Source organism: Mustela lutreola, chromosome 5, assembly GCF_030435805.1.
Source record: "Mustela lutreola isolate mMusLut2 chromosome 5, mMusLut2.pri, whole genome shotgun sequence".
In the NCBI taxonomy this organism is placed as follows: Eukaryota; Metazoa; Chordata; class Mammalia; order Carnivora; family Mustelidae; genus Mustela; species Mustela lutreola.
Genome location: NC_081294.1, coordinates 115,572,983 through 115,590,768, shown reverse-complemented (window position 1 = coordinate 115,590,768; position 17,786 = coordinate 115,572,983).

The following is a 17,786-nucleotide window of genomic DNA, read 5'->3' as shown; positions in this document are numbered from 1 at the left end:
GAAGAAAGTTGTCTATTTCAGTGATCTTTCTTAAGATTTCTTATTTTAAATTTAAAGTACAGTAATAATTTGAGGCACTTGAAATAAGCTTCTAGAATATTACATAAAGAGTTACTAGAAATTTAACAAATCAATAGGGAATAACAGTGGTGACATTCCAAATAGTTAACTAGAAAGTAAGTTAATTGCTCATTATACTAAAATTTAATTTTGAATGTGAAATCAGTGCTCACAATAGTAACAATATCCAGGGCAACATATATTCTTTGAAATTAAAAAAATTTTATCACCCTTACTGTTGAATTGGCTTCTCTGTCTTAATCACAAAATACGTTATTTCCAGGAAATTAAAGAATAAAGAAAGTGAAGAATAAAACATAAAAGTAAATCTAGTCTGAGGAACAAACTGAGGATTTTGAGGGGTGGGGTACTGGGGGTTGGGTGAGCCTGGTGGTGGTATTATGGAGGGCACGTATTGCATGGCGCACTGGGTGTGGTGCATAAACAATGAATTTTGGAACACTGAAAAAAAAAATTAAATTAAAAAAAAATCTAGGCTTGATCGTCTTCTGCCACTTTATTGGAATAAAAATAAAATAAAAATTTTGTCACAGTGATAACTTCTTTTTATTCTTCATATAAATACTTCGGGATACGAGCAAATTTTGTTTCTTTTCTTCTTACTGTGGGCCAAGGAAAGAGTGCTCAGCTCATTTCTTCATATTGTGGAAGCTTTTGCCTGCAGAAGGGTATCAATAATTTTTTTCAGTATAAATAATCAGTATCTGTAGAGTTGAAAAGCTGGTAGAAATAGCCAGGAGGGGTGGCATTAAGAAAAGAGTGAATTTGCTTTAACAGGGAAGTGGAGGTGGGTATTAATCTTATTTATCATTATAGTCACATTTCATGCAATGGCATTTCATGATGTAAGAAAATATTTGTTTTTTGCTTAACTTACTGGTGTCCTGGTAAGCTTTGATAGTTTGGGATTTGTCAGCTAAGATCTTTTCCTTTGTTATAAGCCAACAAAGCCTACTCTCTAAAGAACCTATGTGCCCATTATGGAAGACTTTCAATTTTTTTTTAATTAACATAGTGTATTATTTGCTTTAGGGGTACAGGTTTGTGAATACTGAGTCTGACACATTTCACAGCTCTCACCATAGCATATGCCTTCCCAATGTCCATCACCCAGCCACCCTCCCTCCCCCTCCCACCGCTACCCCCCAGTAACCCTCAGTTTGTTTCCTGATTCAGAGTCTCTTATGGTTTATCTCTCTTCCCGTCCCTTCTTGATTCATACCCCCCATGACACCCCGCCCTGCCTCTCAAATTCCTCATATTAGATCGTATGATAATTGTTTATCTCTGATTTATTTTGCTCAGCGTAATACCTTGTAGTTCCATCATTGTTGCAAATGGAAAGATTTCAGTTTTTTGGATGGCTGCATTGTTTTCTATTTGTGTGTGTGTATACACATACCACATCTTCTTTATCCATTCATCTGTTGATGGACATCTAGGTTCTTTCCACAGTTTGGCTATTGTGGACATTGCTGCTATAAAAATTTGGGTGCACGTGCCCCTTTGCATCACATTTGTATCTTCAGGGTAAATACCCAGTAGTGTGATTGCTGGGTTGTAGGATAGCTCTATTTTAAACTTTCTGAGGAACCTCCATACTGTTTTTCAGAGTGGCTGCACCAGCTTGCGTTTCCATCAACAGTAGGAGGGTTCCCCTTTCTTTGCATCCTTGCCAACACCTGTCATTTCTTGAGTGGTTAATTTTAGCCATTCAGACTGGTGTGAGGTGGTATCTCACTGTGGTTTTGTATTTCTCTGATGCCAAGTGATGTGAAACACTTTTTCATGTGTCTATTGACCTTCTGGATATTTTCTTTGCAGAAGTGTCTGTTCATGTTCTCTGCTCATTTCTTGATTGGATTATTTGTTCTTTGGGTATTGAGTTGGGTAAATTCTTTATAGATTTTGGATACTAGCCCATAATCTGATACGTCATTTGAAAATATCTTCTCCCATTCTGTCAATTGTCTTTTGGTTTTGTTGACTGTTTCCTTTGTTGTGCAAGAGCTTTTGCTCTTGATGAAGTCCCAATAGTACATTTTTGCCCTTGCTTTCCTTGCCTTTGGTGATGTTCTAGGAACATCAGGAGCTGAGGTCAAAGAGGTTGCTGCCTGTGTTCTCAAGGATTTTGATGGATTCCTGTCTGGAGGAGACTAATGTTGGGACGACAAGTGTTCAGAACTCTCCTAGGCAAAGGAGATAGGGTTACTTGATCTCTGAGAATAGTCACCATTGTTACTTTAGAGAAGATTATTTCTACCTGTTTTCCTTTGCATTTAGATGAAGGTATAGCAATATTTCTTTTCACATGAATATTGTATGCTGTGTAGCTAAGTTTTATAAAGGAAATGTCTTTTTAAAAATTTAGTAACGTTAAATGTTGCTGTTTTCTAGGTACACACATAGATATATACATATATATTTTAATCTTAAAAACCTTCTGGGGATGAATACTATTGGATTGACTTTATTTTACACACAAGAAAACCAAAAGCTTAGGGCACCTGGGTCGCTCAGTCATTAAGCATCTGCCTTCAGCTTAGGTCATGATCCTAGGGTCCACTGGGAAGTCTGCTTCTCCCACTCCATTGCTTGTGTTCCCTCTCTCACTATCTCCCTCCCTCTCTCTGTCAAATAAGTAAAATCTTAAAAAACAAAAGTTTAGAGGGTTTAGGTTACTTGTTCCAGGTAACAGGAATTGGATTTAGAATTTGACTCTAAGCTCTGACTGCAGAGCCTACTCATAGCTACTAGATTATCCTCTCTCCTTACAGTGACTTTTATAGACTGTCTCAAGGTGTAAAGGATGGGACCTTTAAAAGATAAAATCTGGAATTCAGAAGCTCAACAGCAAATACATTTATTAAACATTTATACCTAATCTAGCATGGCATTCATGTGTAATTTCATGTGAGTTGGTGTTTGATGCCAGACCTCTGGAAGCTAATAATCTTAGATAGTCTATAGTTATGGGGACAACACACTGAAAAACTATATGTTTGGGGAAGAAATGTATTAAGTGAAAACGCAATACCAAGCAAATCTGAGAAAGTACATATTGAATAGTGAAGACTCAAAAGATTGTTACTTTGGGGGTGCCTGGGTGGCTCAGTGGGTTAACCCTCTGCCTTCAGCTCAGGTCATGATCTCAGGATCCTGGAATTGAGCCCCACATCAGGCTCTCTGCTCAGCCAGGAGCCTGCTTCCCCCTCTCTCTCTGCCTGCCTCTCTGCCTACTTGTGACCTCTCTCTCTCAAATAAATAAAATCTTAAAAAAAAAAAAATTGTTCTTTTGAGAGTAAAATTTAGGAAAATATTTTTTTCAAATTTACCCTTGTGGAGATTTTTTTTGGGGGGGGGGAATTGCTTGAATGAAGAGAAAACTTAAATTCTTAGTAGGAAATAGAAGGAAGCTTGGGTTAGTAGTGAGGTTGATAAGAGGGTATGTGGGATAGTCTTTGAGGCATTAAGCTGGAAAGGAGAAGGGTTTATGGAGTAGGACCTGCTATAAAGCAAAGCTCTTCCAGATCTTAGTGGAAGTGTTTTGACTAGAGAAGGGGTCAGTAAATGTTATTTTAATAGAATGATGAAATATTCAGGACTTGGGTTGCAAGCAGAAATTCTTGGCATGAAATATGGCAGTCATCTGGATGACAGCCTAGTTATGTCTTGGAGATCTTGGTTAATTAAATAGCTTACGTTTGCCCATATTCAGTTGAAGTAGGTAATTTGTTTACATTTGCTGATTCTGTTTTCAGTCATCTGTTGTCCTGTATGTAGTTAAAGCATTCATTGAAAGCTTCATCCAACACTGAAATATAGAACTAGTTAAATTTAGATATATAAAGTTAAATATAAATCTAGTGAAACAAAATCTTTGATTTATCTGAGATAATATATTTATGCTGGAGTTACCTCTAAGAGGTGTACTCTAAATATTAAGTGAATTATTAATAATATCTAATTGCCTACAAAATCCAAATTATCTTTTTCTTCAAAACTCTGGAAACCTAGATGTCTTGTGCTAATCTGAGAATATGTAAGATATTTTTTCATTGTGTGATAATTTTAGGAAGATTACTGACATTTTATAGAGTCAAGGATCAGCAGGGTTACTTCCATTTTATACTTAATTAAAAGTATTTAAAGTAGGTTTTTATTCTATAATGAAAGAAATAAGATTACTTAATGGAATCCCTGGAGTCCGACATTTCTACTTTTAATATGCTTGTAACATTTGTCCAACACACCACTGTGTTCTCTGAAAAGAGCGATCATTTTCACTGTATGGCATTACGATAGACTGTATATCCCCAAGGTCTTCCAAAAGGTCCATGTAAGCCTGACAGCTAAGAAACGTGTACTGTTGTAGAACATAAATTCTGGTGACTTACTGATGCAGGCCTACCCTTGATGGATGGCTCTTTAGAGTAAAAATCACTCAACATACTCAGCTAAATGCTATGTAATAAAAATATTTCCAAATCTTACTCCCTATCATTGAGGACCTCCTTAAATTTAACAGCAGGTTAAAGATTTGGGGTTGGCTTACTGAGGAGCAATCTTTCATTAGGAAATATGCATTTGGTTGTCTTGAAAGTTCATGCATTTAAAGTCCCTGCCAAGCAGCTAGACTTAACCATACTTTCAGCAAGATCTACATTTTCCTTTTTCATTTTCCATTAAGATAAAATGTTAAATTAAATCTGAAATAGCTGACCCCAAACTAAACTTTCCAGGGGACCTTTTCTATACTGGTCTTGCTGAGAGATAATTGTTGTTAAATCTAAGTCCTGAGGAATGGTTGGACATTATTCAACATCAGCAATAAAAACAAAATAACTCCTTCAAAGGAAAAAAAGCAAGATTTGGGTTTTAAAATTTTTGTTTATGATAGAAAACTTCAAATCTATTTGGTTGGTTTCACTGCTATTGCAAAGATTAAATAATAAAAGCTAGGAAAGATTTAAAAAATTAGAAAATTTAACATTCTATTTACTTCATTTGGTTTTGGGAAAAATAGATTATACTTGTTAAAAAAATGTTTTTTTATTGCAAAAATTAAAATATAAATTTTTATAATCAGGCTTGTCCTATACTTGGAATTATTGGTCTGTGGACCCAAGTGACCTATAGCAATCTTATCCTGGAAATTCTGGTAGTCCTCTTAGGGACTCTTGGGTATATCCAAATCCAAGTAGCTAGGATGTGCTTGGGAGTGAATTCTAAACCCACATTAGTTTCTGGAGTATTCACAAGCAGATAAGCAAGCCAAGTGTTAGGTCTGTTTGACGGAAATACATGCTTGGAGAACCTGGGGTATCTCAAAGTAGAGAATTAGATAAGTCATAGACTGTTAGTTAACATTGGGTCAAAATAATACTTAACTATTTCCATTTGGCCAAAATACTTGAAAATTGTAATTTATATTTCTACTAAGTTATTATGGTCAAAAGACCTTTTAATTATCTTAAACTAATCTTGGTTTATCGGTTATTAGGATCTTCACTTCTAAAAAGCTAATTCATGTGAAAAAGAAAAAGCAAATCTTTTCTGAAAAGAGTTGTTTTATTATTTAAAATTTATATCTCATCTTTTTCCAAAATAGGATCTATAGCAGACTTCCTTAGACAAATACAATAAGATTATTAAGTTAGAAACTGTAGATCACAAACCAGATGGAAGGGAGAAGAGCCAAATAAGAGTCAACTTCAGTTATTCGGGGTTAATTTGAGTCCTGAAATTAACTGTGGCTAATGCACAGCAGAGACCTTGGACAAGACTTATGTTTCCATCACAAATCGCTGCCTTTTTACGACTTTTGCCCTCCCCTTATACCCTTGTCTCCCTGGGATTAGAGAAGAGCTGAATTAACTGAAGTACCTCTCACTGGGGTGGGAGTCAAAACCTATGGCAGCCCCTCCTTGTTCTTCACCACCCACCCCCAACTCTCAGCACCATAGGGAAGGGGAAATGCTTGCTATGCTTTAGTGTTGTTCATTTAGTTAAACTGTTCCTATACAATCAAGAAACTTGTCTATCCCAGGAATCCAGACTGAGGTTAAAGACAAATGAAGAGGTAAAAGACAAATGAAAAGGTAAAAGAACTTGACTTAGAATATGGCCTATGGCATTGATGTGGAAGTTTCTGAAGTGCTAATTTGCATACTCAGTATTTGCCTCTTGACATGTTCCATATTCTATTTTCTTTTCTTTTCATCCTTCCTTCCTTCCTTCCTTCCTCCCTCCCTCCCTCCCTCCCTCTCTCTCTCTCTCTCTTTCTTTCTTTCTTTCTTTCTAAGATTTTATATATTTATTTGACAGACCCAGATCTTCAGTAGGCAGAGAGGCAGGCAGAGAGAGAGGAGGAAGCAGGCTTCCTGCTGAACAGAGAGCCTGATGCAGGGCTCTGTCCCAGGATGCAGGGATCATGACCTGAGCTTAAGGCAGAGGTTTTAACCCACTGAGCCACCCAGGCGCCCCATATTTTATTTTCTAAAGAAAACCTAGAAATATGAAATTAAGGAAGCTAAAATTGCTATAATGTGTGACATTGTATCTTAAAACATGGCTTAGGATTCTAATGAATTAAGTATCGAGTGACACACTACATCAATAGCTAGGCCTCAAGAAAGCCAGAAATGTAGGGGTGTTGTGGGAGAACTGGTCAGAAGTTAGAATGTTGAGTGGCAGGGAGACACTGATAGCAAAGGACTGCTCAGTAGTTATTGGTTTATGTGTTCACATGCTTTATGATCTTGGATATTCTGAGGTATCCAGGAGCTCTAGGGTGGGAAGAGCAGCTAAAGAGAGACGGTATCCTCTAAATTTCAGTTTTTGCCACGGTACTGATGCTGCTTGACCTGGGTTTACCAAAGATCACAGAATGAAATCGGAGTTCCCTACTGTTTTAGGGTGATTGTGGGTGGCATCTACCAATGGAATTGAAGGGGAATACTTCCTTCTAGTTTCATTTCAAGACCTGTTTCATTCCTGTGTCTGATTGTCCTTTAGAGCCTAAGGAGTCCTTTGCCTTGTAATAAATATAGACCAATAAGAGGAATCATTAGCTAGATTTGTGTAATCTATTAGTCTAATTTTTTATAAAGATTTATTTATTTATTTATTTGAGAGAGAGAGAGAGAGAGAGAGAACAAGTGGCAAGGAGAGGGAGAGTCACAAGCAAACTCCCCCTAAGGTGAACCCCTGCACTGGGCTCAATTTCACGACCCTGAGATCAAGACCTGAGCAGAAACCAGGAGACACTTAACCGACTGAGCCACCCAGGCGCTCTTCTATGAATCTAATTTTTTAAAGCATTATTGTGTTGCATATTCTGTTTTGTTAATCTATTAACTAAATCTTTGTTTTGAGGGTGTTCTCTTTTGGGGAAGAGGTTTTGATTCTGGTAATTATGAATGTATTAAGAACAGATTTACATGTAGAACAGACAACAGTCAAACGGGAGGCTCTCTAACCTCCATCTTTAATCAGCCAATTCTTCTCTCAAACCTTTCCATATGCACCCCCCACCCCCCACGGAAGAATGTACTTTATCTGTTCAAATTAGAATAGTGACTTGGAGAAAAAAATAGGACAAAATGTATTTTCAGCCTCCACCAGGGGGACCTATTGCTGCAACTAAAAAATTAAATCTGAGAAGAACATGGATTTCACATGCCAGTTACATGACAGTAATTTTTATTTTTTTGGAAGCACACATACATTTGAAAAAAATGCTATTATATTCCACATAATGGTATTTCACGTTATAATTTTATTTTTACATTATATTTAAAAATTAAAATATAAAAATAGGGATATAAGCCATGAGGTTTTTTGTTAACCTTTTTTAGTAGACTGACTATAAAATGAAAATATAAACTCAGTCTTTATCTGAGAATAATTTATTTAAAATATCTATATGATAACCTACATAAAAGCAGAAAAAATCTTTTCCACAAAACACATTTTTGAATTTTGCCAATTCAGTTCATTTTATTCCCTACTCTATTGGCTTTTGTCTGGGATTTAAAGGCTTACAGTTTTTATGAAATGTTTTCATTCATATAGTATATGAATACTATAAGATTCATAATCACAAAGTGGGCAAGTTTTATAGTCACAAAATTGGGAAATCCATATTTTTGCTTCACTACTAAGAGTGAAGGAAAGTGGACATATTTTGTGCTTTCAGATTATATATGTTTTCTTATATCAGTTACTGCCCTATTTATTCATACCAGTATTTCTTAATATCCCTTAATATTTTTTATGGTTTAAGTAATTCCATTCTATACTCTGGCAGTTTTTATCTGACTCATATTACTACCTTCTTTTTTATTTTATTGATTGAAGTAATTTATAGTAATGGTTTTCAGTGATGAGTAGAATTTACAAATCCTGTGGGGCAAATGATACTATACCCATTTTTCAGATCAGGAAATTGAGGCTGAGAGTTATTGCATTACTTGAGTAATGTCTTATACTCTGCCTTCTGATTCTGAGCCCCAGTATTCTTTCCACAATACCATAGCTGATTTTAATAGTTCCAGATATGGACTAACCATTGTTCCAAGCATACTTCCTCAACCTAGACTAGTGAACTCATAATCTGAGTTAGTGTAACTTCAAATCAGATATGTTTTTCTGCCTTAGATAGTCCTTTGGATAATTTCCATTGTCCGTAGTGAATATCAACACATGGCATTTTTAGTAAGAGGTATTTTTTTGTAGATACTGTATACTGCACTTGGCTCCATAATGTTGTAATGATGCCTTTGAATTTCTGCTTATGTACACACACACAAGCGCACACATCATTTTTCTTCCCAAAGAAAAGTTTTAACTCAACATTATGAAGAATGGAATGCAGCTTAAGCAAAATGAAATGAAAGTGTACCCTAGACATATGAAAAATTTTACTTGTTCTAAGAGAAATGCATGGTAAAGTGCATTGAAATATAATTTTATCTGTTAAGTTATTTTTGTAATAAACTCTGTTAAATGCTGGGATTTGGGGTTAGTAAATAGACCAGACAGTTCTCCACTATTGGAATTAAAAATTGGTTACAGCCACCAACAGGGCAATTGATAACATCTATCAAAACTATAAATGCTCGACAGCACTTGGCTCAGCAACATGTTCTTTGAACTTTAGCCTATGGATATACTTGTACAAACACAAAATTATGCTTAGGGTTATCATAGGTTTATTATCACAAAAAATGAAAGCAAATGTCACTTGATAGGAGGGTGCTTAAATAAAATACTATACAGCTGTTAAAAAGAACAAGACAGCTCTATACTGATATGCAAAGAGCTTCGAGCAACATTAAGTGAAAACCGCAAGGTACAGAATAGTCAAGTTACTTTTTGCGTAAAAGGGGAAGAATAAGAATATATTCATTTTTCCTGTATACACATAAACTCTTGAAGGATACACAAAAGATTAATAAAAGTGATTACCTGCTTGGGGTTGAAGGCAAAAGAGGCAACTGGATAGCTGAGGAACAGGTACAAGAGACACATTTTCTTTAGAACCATGAGAATATTTTACCTATTTTTAAAATGTATGTGAGAAAGAATATATAAACCAGAGATTAAGTAGACATAATTTTGCTCCAAAAAATGACAATAAAGGAATACTTTTTTATTTTTTTTAAAGGCTTAACACTAGCAAGAACAGAGAATGGAAGAGGAAGAAACAGCAAATTTGGGGAAGTTGGAAAGCAGGTGTATGAATGGTACTGACTTAGCAGACCTACAAAACCAAATTCTTTGCTGACAGTGGGAAAAGCTGAGAAGCTTTCACATTGCAGATTCTCTAAAATGTTTAGGAATTGCCTTTACCAAGTATCTCTGGAAATGAGATTGAAGGTGGGACTAAAAATAGGAGGATGGGTTGGCAGCCTCTTTAAGAAGCTGTTAAATCGGGCGCCTGGGTGGCTCAGTGGGTTAAAGCCTCTGCCTTCGGCTCAGGTCATGATCTCAGGGTCCTGGGATCGAGTCCCGCATCGGGCTCTCTGCTCAGCAGGGAGCCTGCTTCCTCCTCTCTCTCTGCCTGCCTCTCTGCCTACTTGTGATCTCTGTCTGTTAAATAAATAAATAAAATCTTAAAAAAAAAATAAAAAAAAAAAGAAGCTGTTAAATCCCCAATTGCACAGCCAGGCAAATTCTCTTTCCCAGTCTTCAGGTCTAGCCTCTGGAATGGGGGGAACAACACAACAAAAAACTAAACAACATACTCCACAAAACTCTCTGGATTGAGATGTACTGGGAAGGGGAGGAACGGGGCAGTAATTTACTGAGAACAAAGTGATTAATTGAGCATTTGCATACTGAGTACCAAGACCCTCTCCCTTGCCTCTCTTTTCCCACTTGGTGCCCAGATTAACAATCCAGTCTAGGTTGAAGATGCTTCATTATGAAATCTGACCAGTCAAGAGAAAAGACATCTGGGGAACCCAATGAAATGACCAACCAAAACACTCTACAGTAAATCTCATAGTTGACATGTGCTAGCTAGCATGAACTAAGAGCTTTTGAACAACTTTTTAGTGCCTCCACTTTTAAATGTGAAAAACCAAAGTTACTAAGGAATTGAGGAGAGTTTTAACAATGAAAGATAAAGACTATCGTGGATGCTGTGTTGGATTGCTCAGCTCTTTCCTTCAAGAACTGAGGCATTCCTTCCTCCAGCTGCTTAATGCTGGCTTGAGGGCTGACAGCCGAGTGGCTGTATAGTGTCACTTTACCCCAGGCTTACATCTCTTCCCAGAGCAGACCACATCCAGTCTGGTTGAGATACAGGGTTTCAGTTGTGAACACAAAGATATGTTTCCTTTGCCTCATTTAGGACAACCTCTACAGGGCCTTCGCATCTCCAGAGCTCCCTGTGGGACTGGCAGTTGCAAGTGCATCACAATTCAGTTTCTTAGTTGCTTAAAGCTGTTGCTCTTGAAGGCACTCCCCAATTAACCATCTGGCCCTAAATCTCAGTCTCAGGAAACCCTGCTCACAGCACAATCCCAAACAAATAAATAGAAAAAAGTGGGAAGAAAAAGATTAGTAACTTTAGGTAGATAAGAGAAGATATTCTTCTGACCTGCTCCAATCTGAATTGCTCTTAGGCTTAGAGGATGACCTGTTCAGATTGGAGCAGGTCAGAAGGATTCTGGCAGAAATTATTCAAGAAGATGAATTTACTAGAATACCTAATGTGAATAAAAAATTAAGAAGAGGGGCACCTGGGTGGCTCAGTGGGCTAAAGCCTCTGCCTTTGGCTCAGGATGATCCCAGGGTCCTGGGATTGAGCCCCGCATCGGGCTCTCTGCTCAGCAGGGAGCCTGCTTCCTCCTCTCTCTCTCTGCTTGCCTCTCTGCCTACTTGTAATCAATGTCCAATAAATAAATAAATCTTTAAAAAAACTAAGAAGAGATTTAACAATTTTCAAAGAATTTGGGGTTAAATAAGCAAAAGTAGAAGCAAGACCATTTTTAACTCCAGTGAAATGAAAATCGATGCAAGAAAAAAAGTAGTAATAATGTCCTTTATTGGTTGACTCCAAAAAAAAAAAATACCCCACATCATAAAAGGTAGATATTGAATATTGATCTAACCAAAATTTGTGAAATCATATTGGGATGATGAGGGAAGTGTGTGTTGTATACATGTGTGTATATGCTCATGCATGCATATTTGCTGGAGTTAGAAATAAATGTTCATCTTCTATAGATAGAACTGGTAATGTAAGCATGGAGTATACTTTAGAATTAAGAGCATAAACTGCGTCTAGACTACCTAGGTTTGAATTGTAGCTCTGCTACTTTCCAGTGGTATGATCTTGGGCAAATTACTTCTCCATGCATCAGTGCTTATATGGAAGAGGGAGATAATAATAATACAAATCACACAAGGTTATTGTGAGGATAATATAAATGTGAGCTTATACTGTTATATAGTAACTATGATATAAATATTTTCAATTTATGTTATCTGTTATGGACTGAACTGTTTCCCCCACAAATTCATATCTTGAAGCCCTAAGCTCCTGCTCCCAGTACCTTACAGTGTGATTGTATGTGGAGATTCACGCACATGCCTTTGAAAGAGGTAATTATGTTAAAATGAGATTCTTAGGGTGGGTCCCAGACTACTCTGCCTGGTGTCTTTATGAGAAAAAGAGATTACAACATACAGAGACAGACACAAAGGATGCATGGGGACAGAGAAAAGACCATGCATGGCACAGTATTTCCTTCTTATAGATGGCATACAGAGAAGGTGGAGGTCTGCAAGCCAAGGGGGAAATGCCTTAGGAGAAGCCAAACCAGCTGACACTTTGATTTTGGGTCTTCTAACCTCTAGAACTGTGAGAAAATAGATGTATTACTTAAGCCACCCAAGCTATGATACTTTGTTATAGCAGTCTTAGCAAACAAATACATTATCATGTTATTGAAAGATTGGATGGAATACCATCAGATTCAGTTTAAAGAACTGAGAGTGTTTGCCTCTGAGAAGCAGGATATGACAGTGGGGAAGAGAGGTTGCATTGTTTTTTTTAAGGGAAGACTTTATAGAACTCATCAGTTTCTTTAACTATGTATACTTATAACTTTGATAAAAGTACAGACAAAGAAATGGAGGGCAGTGTCTGAAAAAAACCAGAGTTAACCTCTTCCCTTTTTTCATCTGAGTGATTAAGAAGTCTCTGAAGTTCTCTTTCAAGCACTGTGGACATCTGGGGTTCTATCAAAGATGCCATCAAATGGGGATTAATGGCACTTCGGGCACTATTAATGCCCGCTAAATTTAGTCTAGCCTCAGTACTGTCCAAGTAGCTAATTAGGACTCATTGCTCCTGGGTAGTAACCTGACTTCACCAATAACTCTTTTGTAGCTGAGCCCTTTCAGAGAGATTGTGAAGCTCTCACAGCACTTGGTAAGAGTTGTTATATATTTGTTATGGGGATAATATTTTTTGTATTGTATTTCCATATGGTTTCCTTTATCTGGCCTCTCTTTTCTCTCCCTGTGGCCCGTCTGACAAGGAAGATATAATCAGTTAGTAATAGAAAGCCAACTAGAAATGTTTGATCGTAATGAAATATTCTCACATGTAAGAAGAAATCCTGAGATGGTTTGTTAGTGTGTGGGAGTCTAGTTCAATGGCTCAATAACATTTTCAAGGACCAGGGTTTCCTATCCTTATTCTGGGCTGCAACTTGTAGCATGCTGGCTACTCTCTTCGTAGGTGCAAGATAACTGACAGCACCAGTTCCAGACCTCATGTCCTCAGAAACATTTTTCAAAGGCTGCATGAGAGAAGACATCCATATTCATATCCCTCTTTAAGAAAGGAAACTTTTACAGTTCTCTTTACATCTCAATGACCATAATTGCATAATTCCTGAACTAAGTAGCCAGAGTAATGGAATTAACAGGGTTCCCTTAATCCAAATAATATTCCAAAAATGGAGAGAGAGTCTCAGGCTCCCCTGAAACATACCTCTGACCCATACTTGGATAAAGTTAGGATTATTTTAGCAAGGGATAAGAGAGTTGAAGGGCAAGTGTCATGAGATAGGGAAGAAGATATATATATATTTTAGCAACAGTTCTGGTGTGATGGGAAGGGGAAGTAGAAAATTCTTTCACTGTGAAGGGAAGAGAGAGAAAGGAAGGTGATAGATCAGAGATGAATGTTCTGGCTCCCTACCTGGAAGTTTAGAGTTAGGGAGGGGTATTGTGGGCAGAAATTGAGGGTGATAGAAGCAGCCAGAGTCTTGTTGAAGGGACCCTTAGTCCTAGCTTCTCAAGACAGCTCAAGAAATTCTAGGTTTTTTAGGGAATCCTAATGTAAGTAAATCAAATTTGATTTGGGCTTTTTAAAAAAGTGCATGCATTAAAATATTTTTTATTATGTAAAGATAACCATGATTCAGTACAGAAACAAGCAACTAGGTTACTTATATTTATTTTGTTCGCACTATGTTTTCTTTTTGCCACATATGTTTAACCAGGTGGAAAACAACAGAAAATTTTCGTTTTTAAAAACAAATATAACCTGGTCAGGAATTGAATTTACATTCTAATTGCATTATAATAAATCAGGAATGTTTATGGTCCCATCTAGCACCCAGTTAAAACTCAACACATGTATAACAATAATAAGAAAATTTGTTGGCCAAAATGTTGTAATAGCTACTCAAAATACATGAATAAATTTTAATATTCAGAAAAGAAATAACAGACATACAGAGTGTATTTGAGGCACATGTATCATTTGAACAAGTGCCAGAGTTATGTAGCGAAAGATTAAAGTGTGATTTAGAGATATATTCACGCTGTATGCACGTGCATCGCCTCCATTAGCATTAATAGAATTTACATGCACACAGAGAACTGAAATTTGTTGAAAGGCAAAGGAGGAATGATTTTTAACTCTGCCTGTAATTCTAGAAGCATGGGACTATATTATTAAAAGCTCTGTGAAAGGCCTTAATTTAGGAACTGAGATATAGAAGCTTGATATCAAACTACTACATGTATACTTCATTTGTATTATTAGAGAAAAGTGAGCCAAGCAGGCTAAAGAATCTGTCAAAGACTGTTATGGGATCATAGTACTGTGTGGGAAACAATATATGCGTTTTGAATGTGGAATAGTTTGAGGAATATGAACAATTTCTAATCTGAGTCAAAATGTAATTGTTGTCATTGTAACCATTAGGAGTGTGTGCGTGCGCGCGCACACACACACACACACACACACACACCAGTTACTTAAATTATTTGTATTTACCTATAAGCACCTGTTCCCTATCCAGGCTTTAGGAAAATATAAATACTTGACTATTGAGTATAGATTTTTTTTTCTTGCTGCAAAAATAGCAAAACATTGTTGGATCGCAAGTTTCCAGGGAAATTTGGGAGTGAACTGGAGGGAAAAGTAAATGTGTATCCTCCTGCCATGTACTCCTTACCTGGAAATGAATCTCATTAAATATAACCATTCCTTTACTAAGCATTAGGAAGAAATAAATTAGTTAAATAATTAATCAGACCAAGATGGTGACAAGTGATAAGCTTCACTTTCTGTGGGAATACTTGTATTTGAAAGTACAGCTTATTTTGGAAAGCCCCTTGGCAATATAGTCATTGATTCATTTGCCACATTCTTATTTAATGTCTACTATGTGCCAGCCACTTTTCTGGCTTTGCTGACCCAGAGGCAAATAAGGTAAATTTTCTGAACTCATGGACTTTACAAGTGAGCAATATGCATTAAGAACTTTAAAAAATTTCTGCACTTTTTGGTTGTTAACATATCTGTATTAACCCAATCTAATAAATACTTAGAGATTTGCACAAAGATTGATGCATATAAATTCCCACTGCATAATTATTAAATGCTCAGATAGTTTTGCATGTTTTGAAATTCTTTATAATAAGAAATGGATATTTCTATCGATTAAAAAGGAGTACTTTTAATTGTCTTGTTTTTTTTTCTGCCCTTTTTTGAAATTTCTGAGCATACATTTCTTTTTTAATTATAAATGTTTTTAAAGACCTTTTTAGTTTAAAGATGTAGAACTGATGAACTTTGGGGATAGAAGATATTTGTAAAAAGCAAATCCTCATGATTTCCCTTGCTTACATGCATTGTCTTCCCCTGATTTTTGAAAGATTGCTACTGCTTGTGCCAGAATCCTGTAGTGGATTCTTCTGTCTCATACAAAACTAGCTCAGAAATGTTTGAGGTGCTGAGCGTGAGTAGAAATACTTGAGCCAGAATTGAGCTTTAAGTGAGAAGATAGTGCAGAAGGAGCCTGGGTGTTTTCCTATTTCTTACTAAGAAATGTGATTGTCAGGTGCTCAAATGCAAAATATGTCATAATATATTCACAGCTATTCCATTTTACTTCTAGGCAATGGAAGGATTGAAAGTTCCACCCCCTGTGAAGTTAGGTAGACTATGTCACGTGATTTGGCTAATGAAATCTAGCAGAAATGCTGCATGTCAACCAGAGGTGGGAATGGGAAGAGCCTGTCTGTACTCCATGGGGTTCCCTTGCTGTTGATGATTATGAAGCTCTGTGTTAAGATGGGGCTTCTACAGCCTGGGTTTCCTAGTGACTTAGTGATAGGATTGAAATCTCCTGTGTTCCTCCTTTGATATTTAGTGTGGAAGGAATTACAGGGTTGTGTTAAGTTACTGCACTTTAGAAGTTATTATCACATCACAGTCCAGTCCCATGGAACTAATGAAAAAGGTAAACAAAAATTATGGCATTTAGATATCTTTTTTAATTTTAATTTTTTAAATTAACATAAAATTTATTATTTTCCCCAGGGCTACAGGTCTGTGAATCATCAGGCTTACACATTTCATAGTACTCACCATAGCACATACCCTCTCAATGTCCATAACCCAGCTGCCTCCATAAACCATATCCCTCCTCCTCACACCCCAGCAACTTAGTTTGTTTCATGAGATTAAGAATCTCTTATGGTTCGTCTCCCTCCCAATCCCAACTAGTTTCATTTTTTCCTCTCCTACCCACACAACCTCTCACCCTGCCTCTCAAATTCCTCATATCAGAGATCATACGATAACTGTCTTTCTCTGATTGACTTATTTCACTTATTTTACCATGATACCCTCTAGTTCGATCCATGTTGTTGCAAATGACAAGATTTCATCTTATGATGGCTGCATAGTATTCCATTGTGTGTGTGTGTGTGTGTGTGTGTGTGATACATACACATATATATATGTGTGTATGTATCATATCTTCTTTATCCATTCATCTATTGATGGACATCTAGGCTCTTTCCATAGTTTGGCTATTGTAGGTATTGCTGCTATAAACATTTGGGTGCACATGCCCCTTTGCATCACTACATTCGTATTTTATTTATTTATTTATTTAAAAGAGTTTATTTATTTTATTTGATAGATAGAGATCACAAGTAGGCAGAGAGGCAGGCAGAGAGAGAGGGAGGAGGAAGCAGGCTCCCTGCTGAGCAGAGAGCCCGATGCGAGGCTCGATCCCAGGACCCTAGGATCATGACCTGAGCCGAAGGCAGAGGCTTTAACCCACTGAGCCACCCAGGCACCCCACTACATTTGTATTTTTAAGGTAAATACCCGGTAGTGTGATTCCTGGGTCGTAGGGTAGCTCTATTTTCAACTTTTTGAGGACCTCCATGCTGTTTTCCAGAGTGGTTGCATCAGCTTGCATTCCCACCAACAGTAGGAGGGTTCCCCCTTCTCCACATACTCGCCAACATCTGTCATTTCCTTACTTGCTAATTTTAGCCATTCTGACAGGTGTGAGGCGGTTTCTCACAGGTGTGGTTTTGATTTGTATTTCCCTGCTGTCGAGTGACGTTGAGCACTTTTTCATGTGTCTGTTGGCCATTTGGATGTCTTCTTGCAAAAAAGACTACTTGTGATCTCTATCTGTTCATGTCTTCTTGCCCATTTTTTGATTGGATTATTTGTTCTTTGGGTGTTGAGTTGGGTAAGTTCTTTATAGATTTTGGATACTAACCCTTTATCTGATATGTCATTTGCGAATATCCTCTCCTATTCTGTCAATTGTCTTTTGGTTTTGTTGACTGTTTCCTTTGCTGTGCAAAAGATTTTGAACTTGAAGTCCCAATAGCTCATTTTTGCCCTTGCTTCCCTT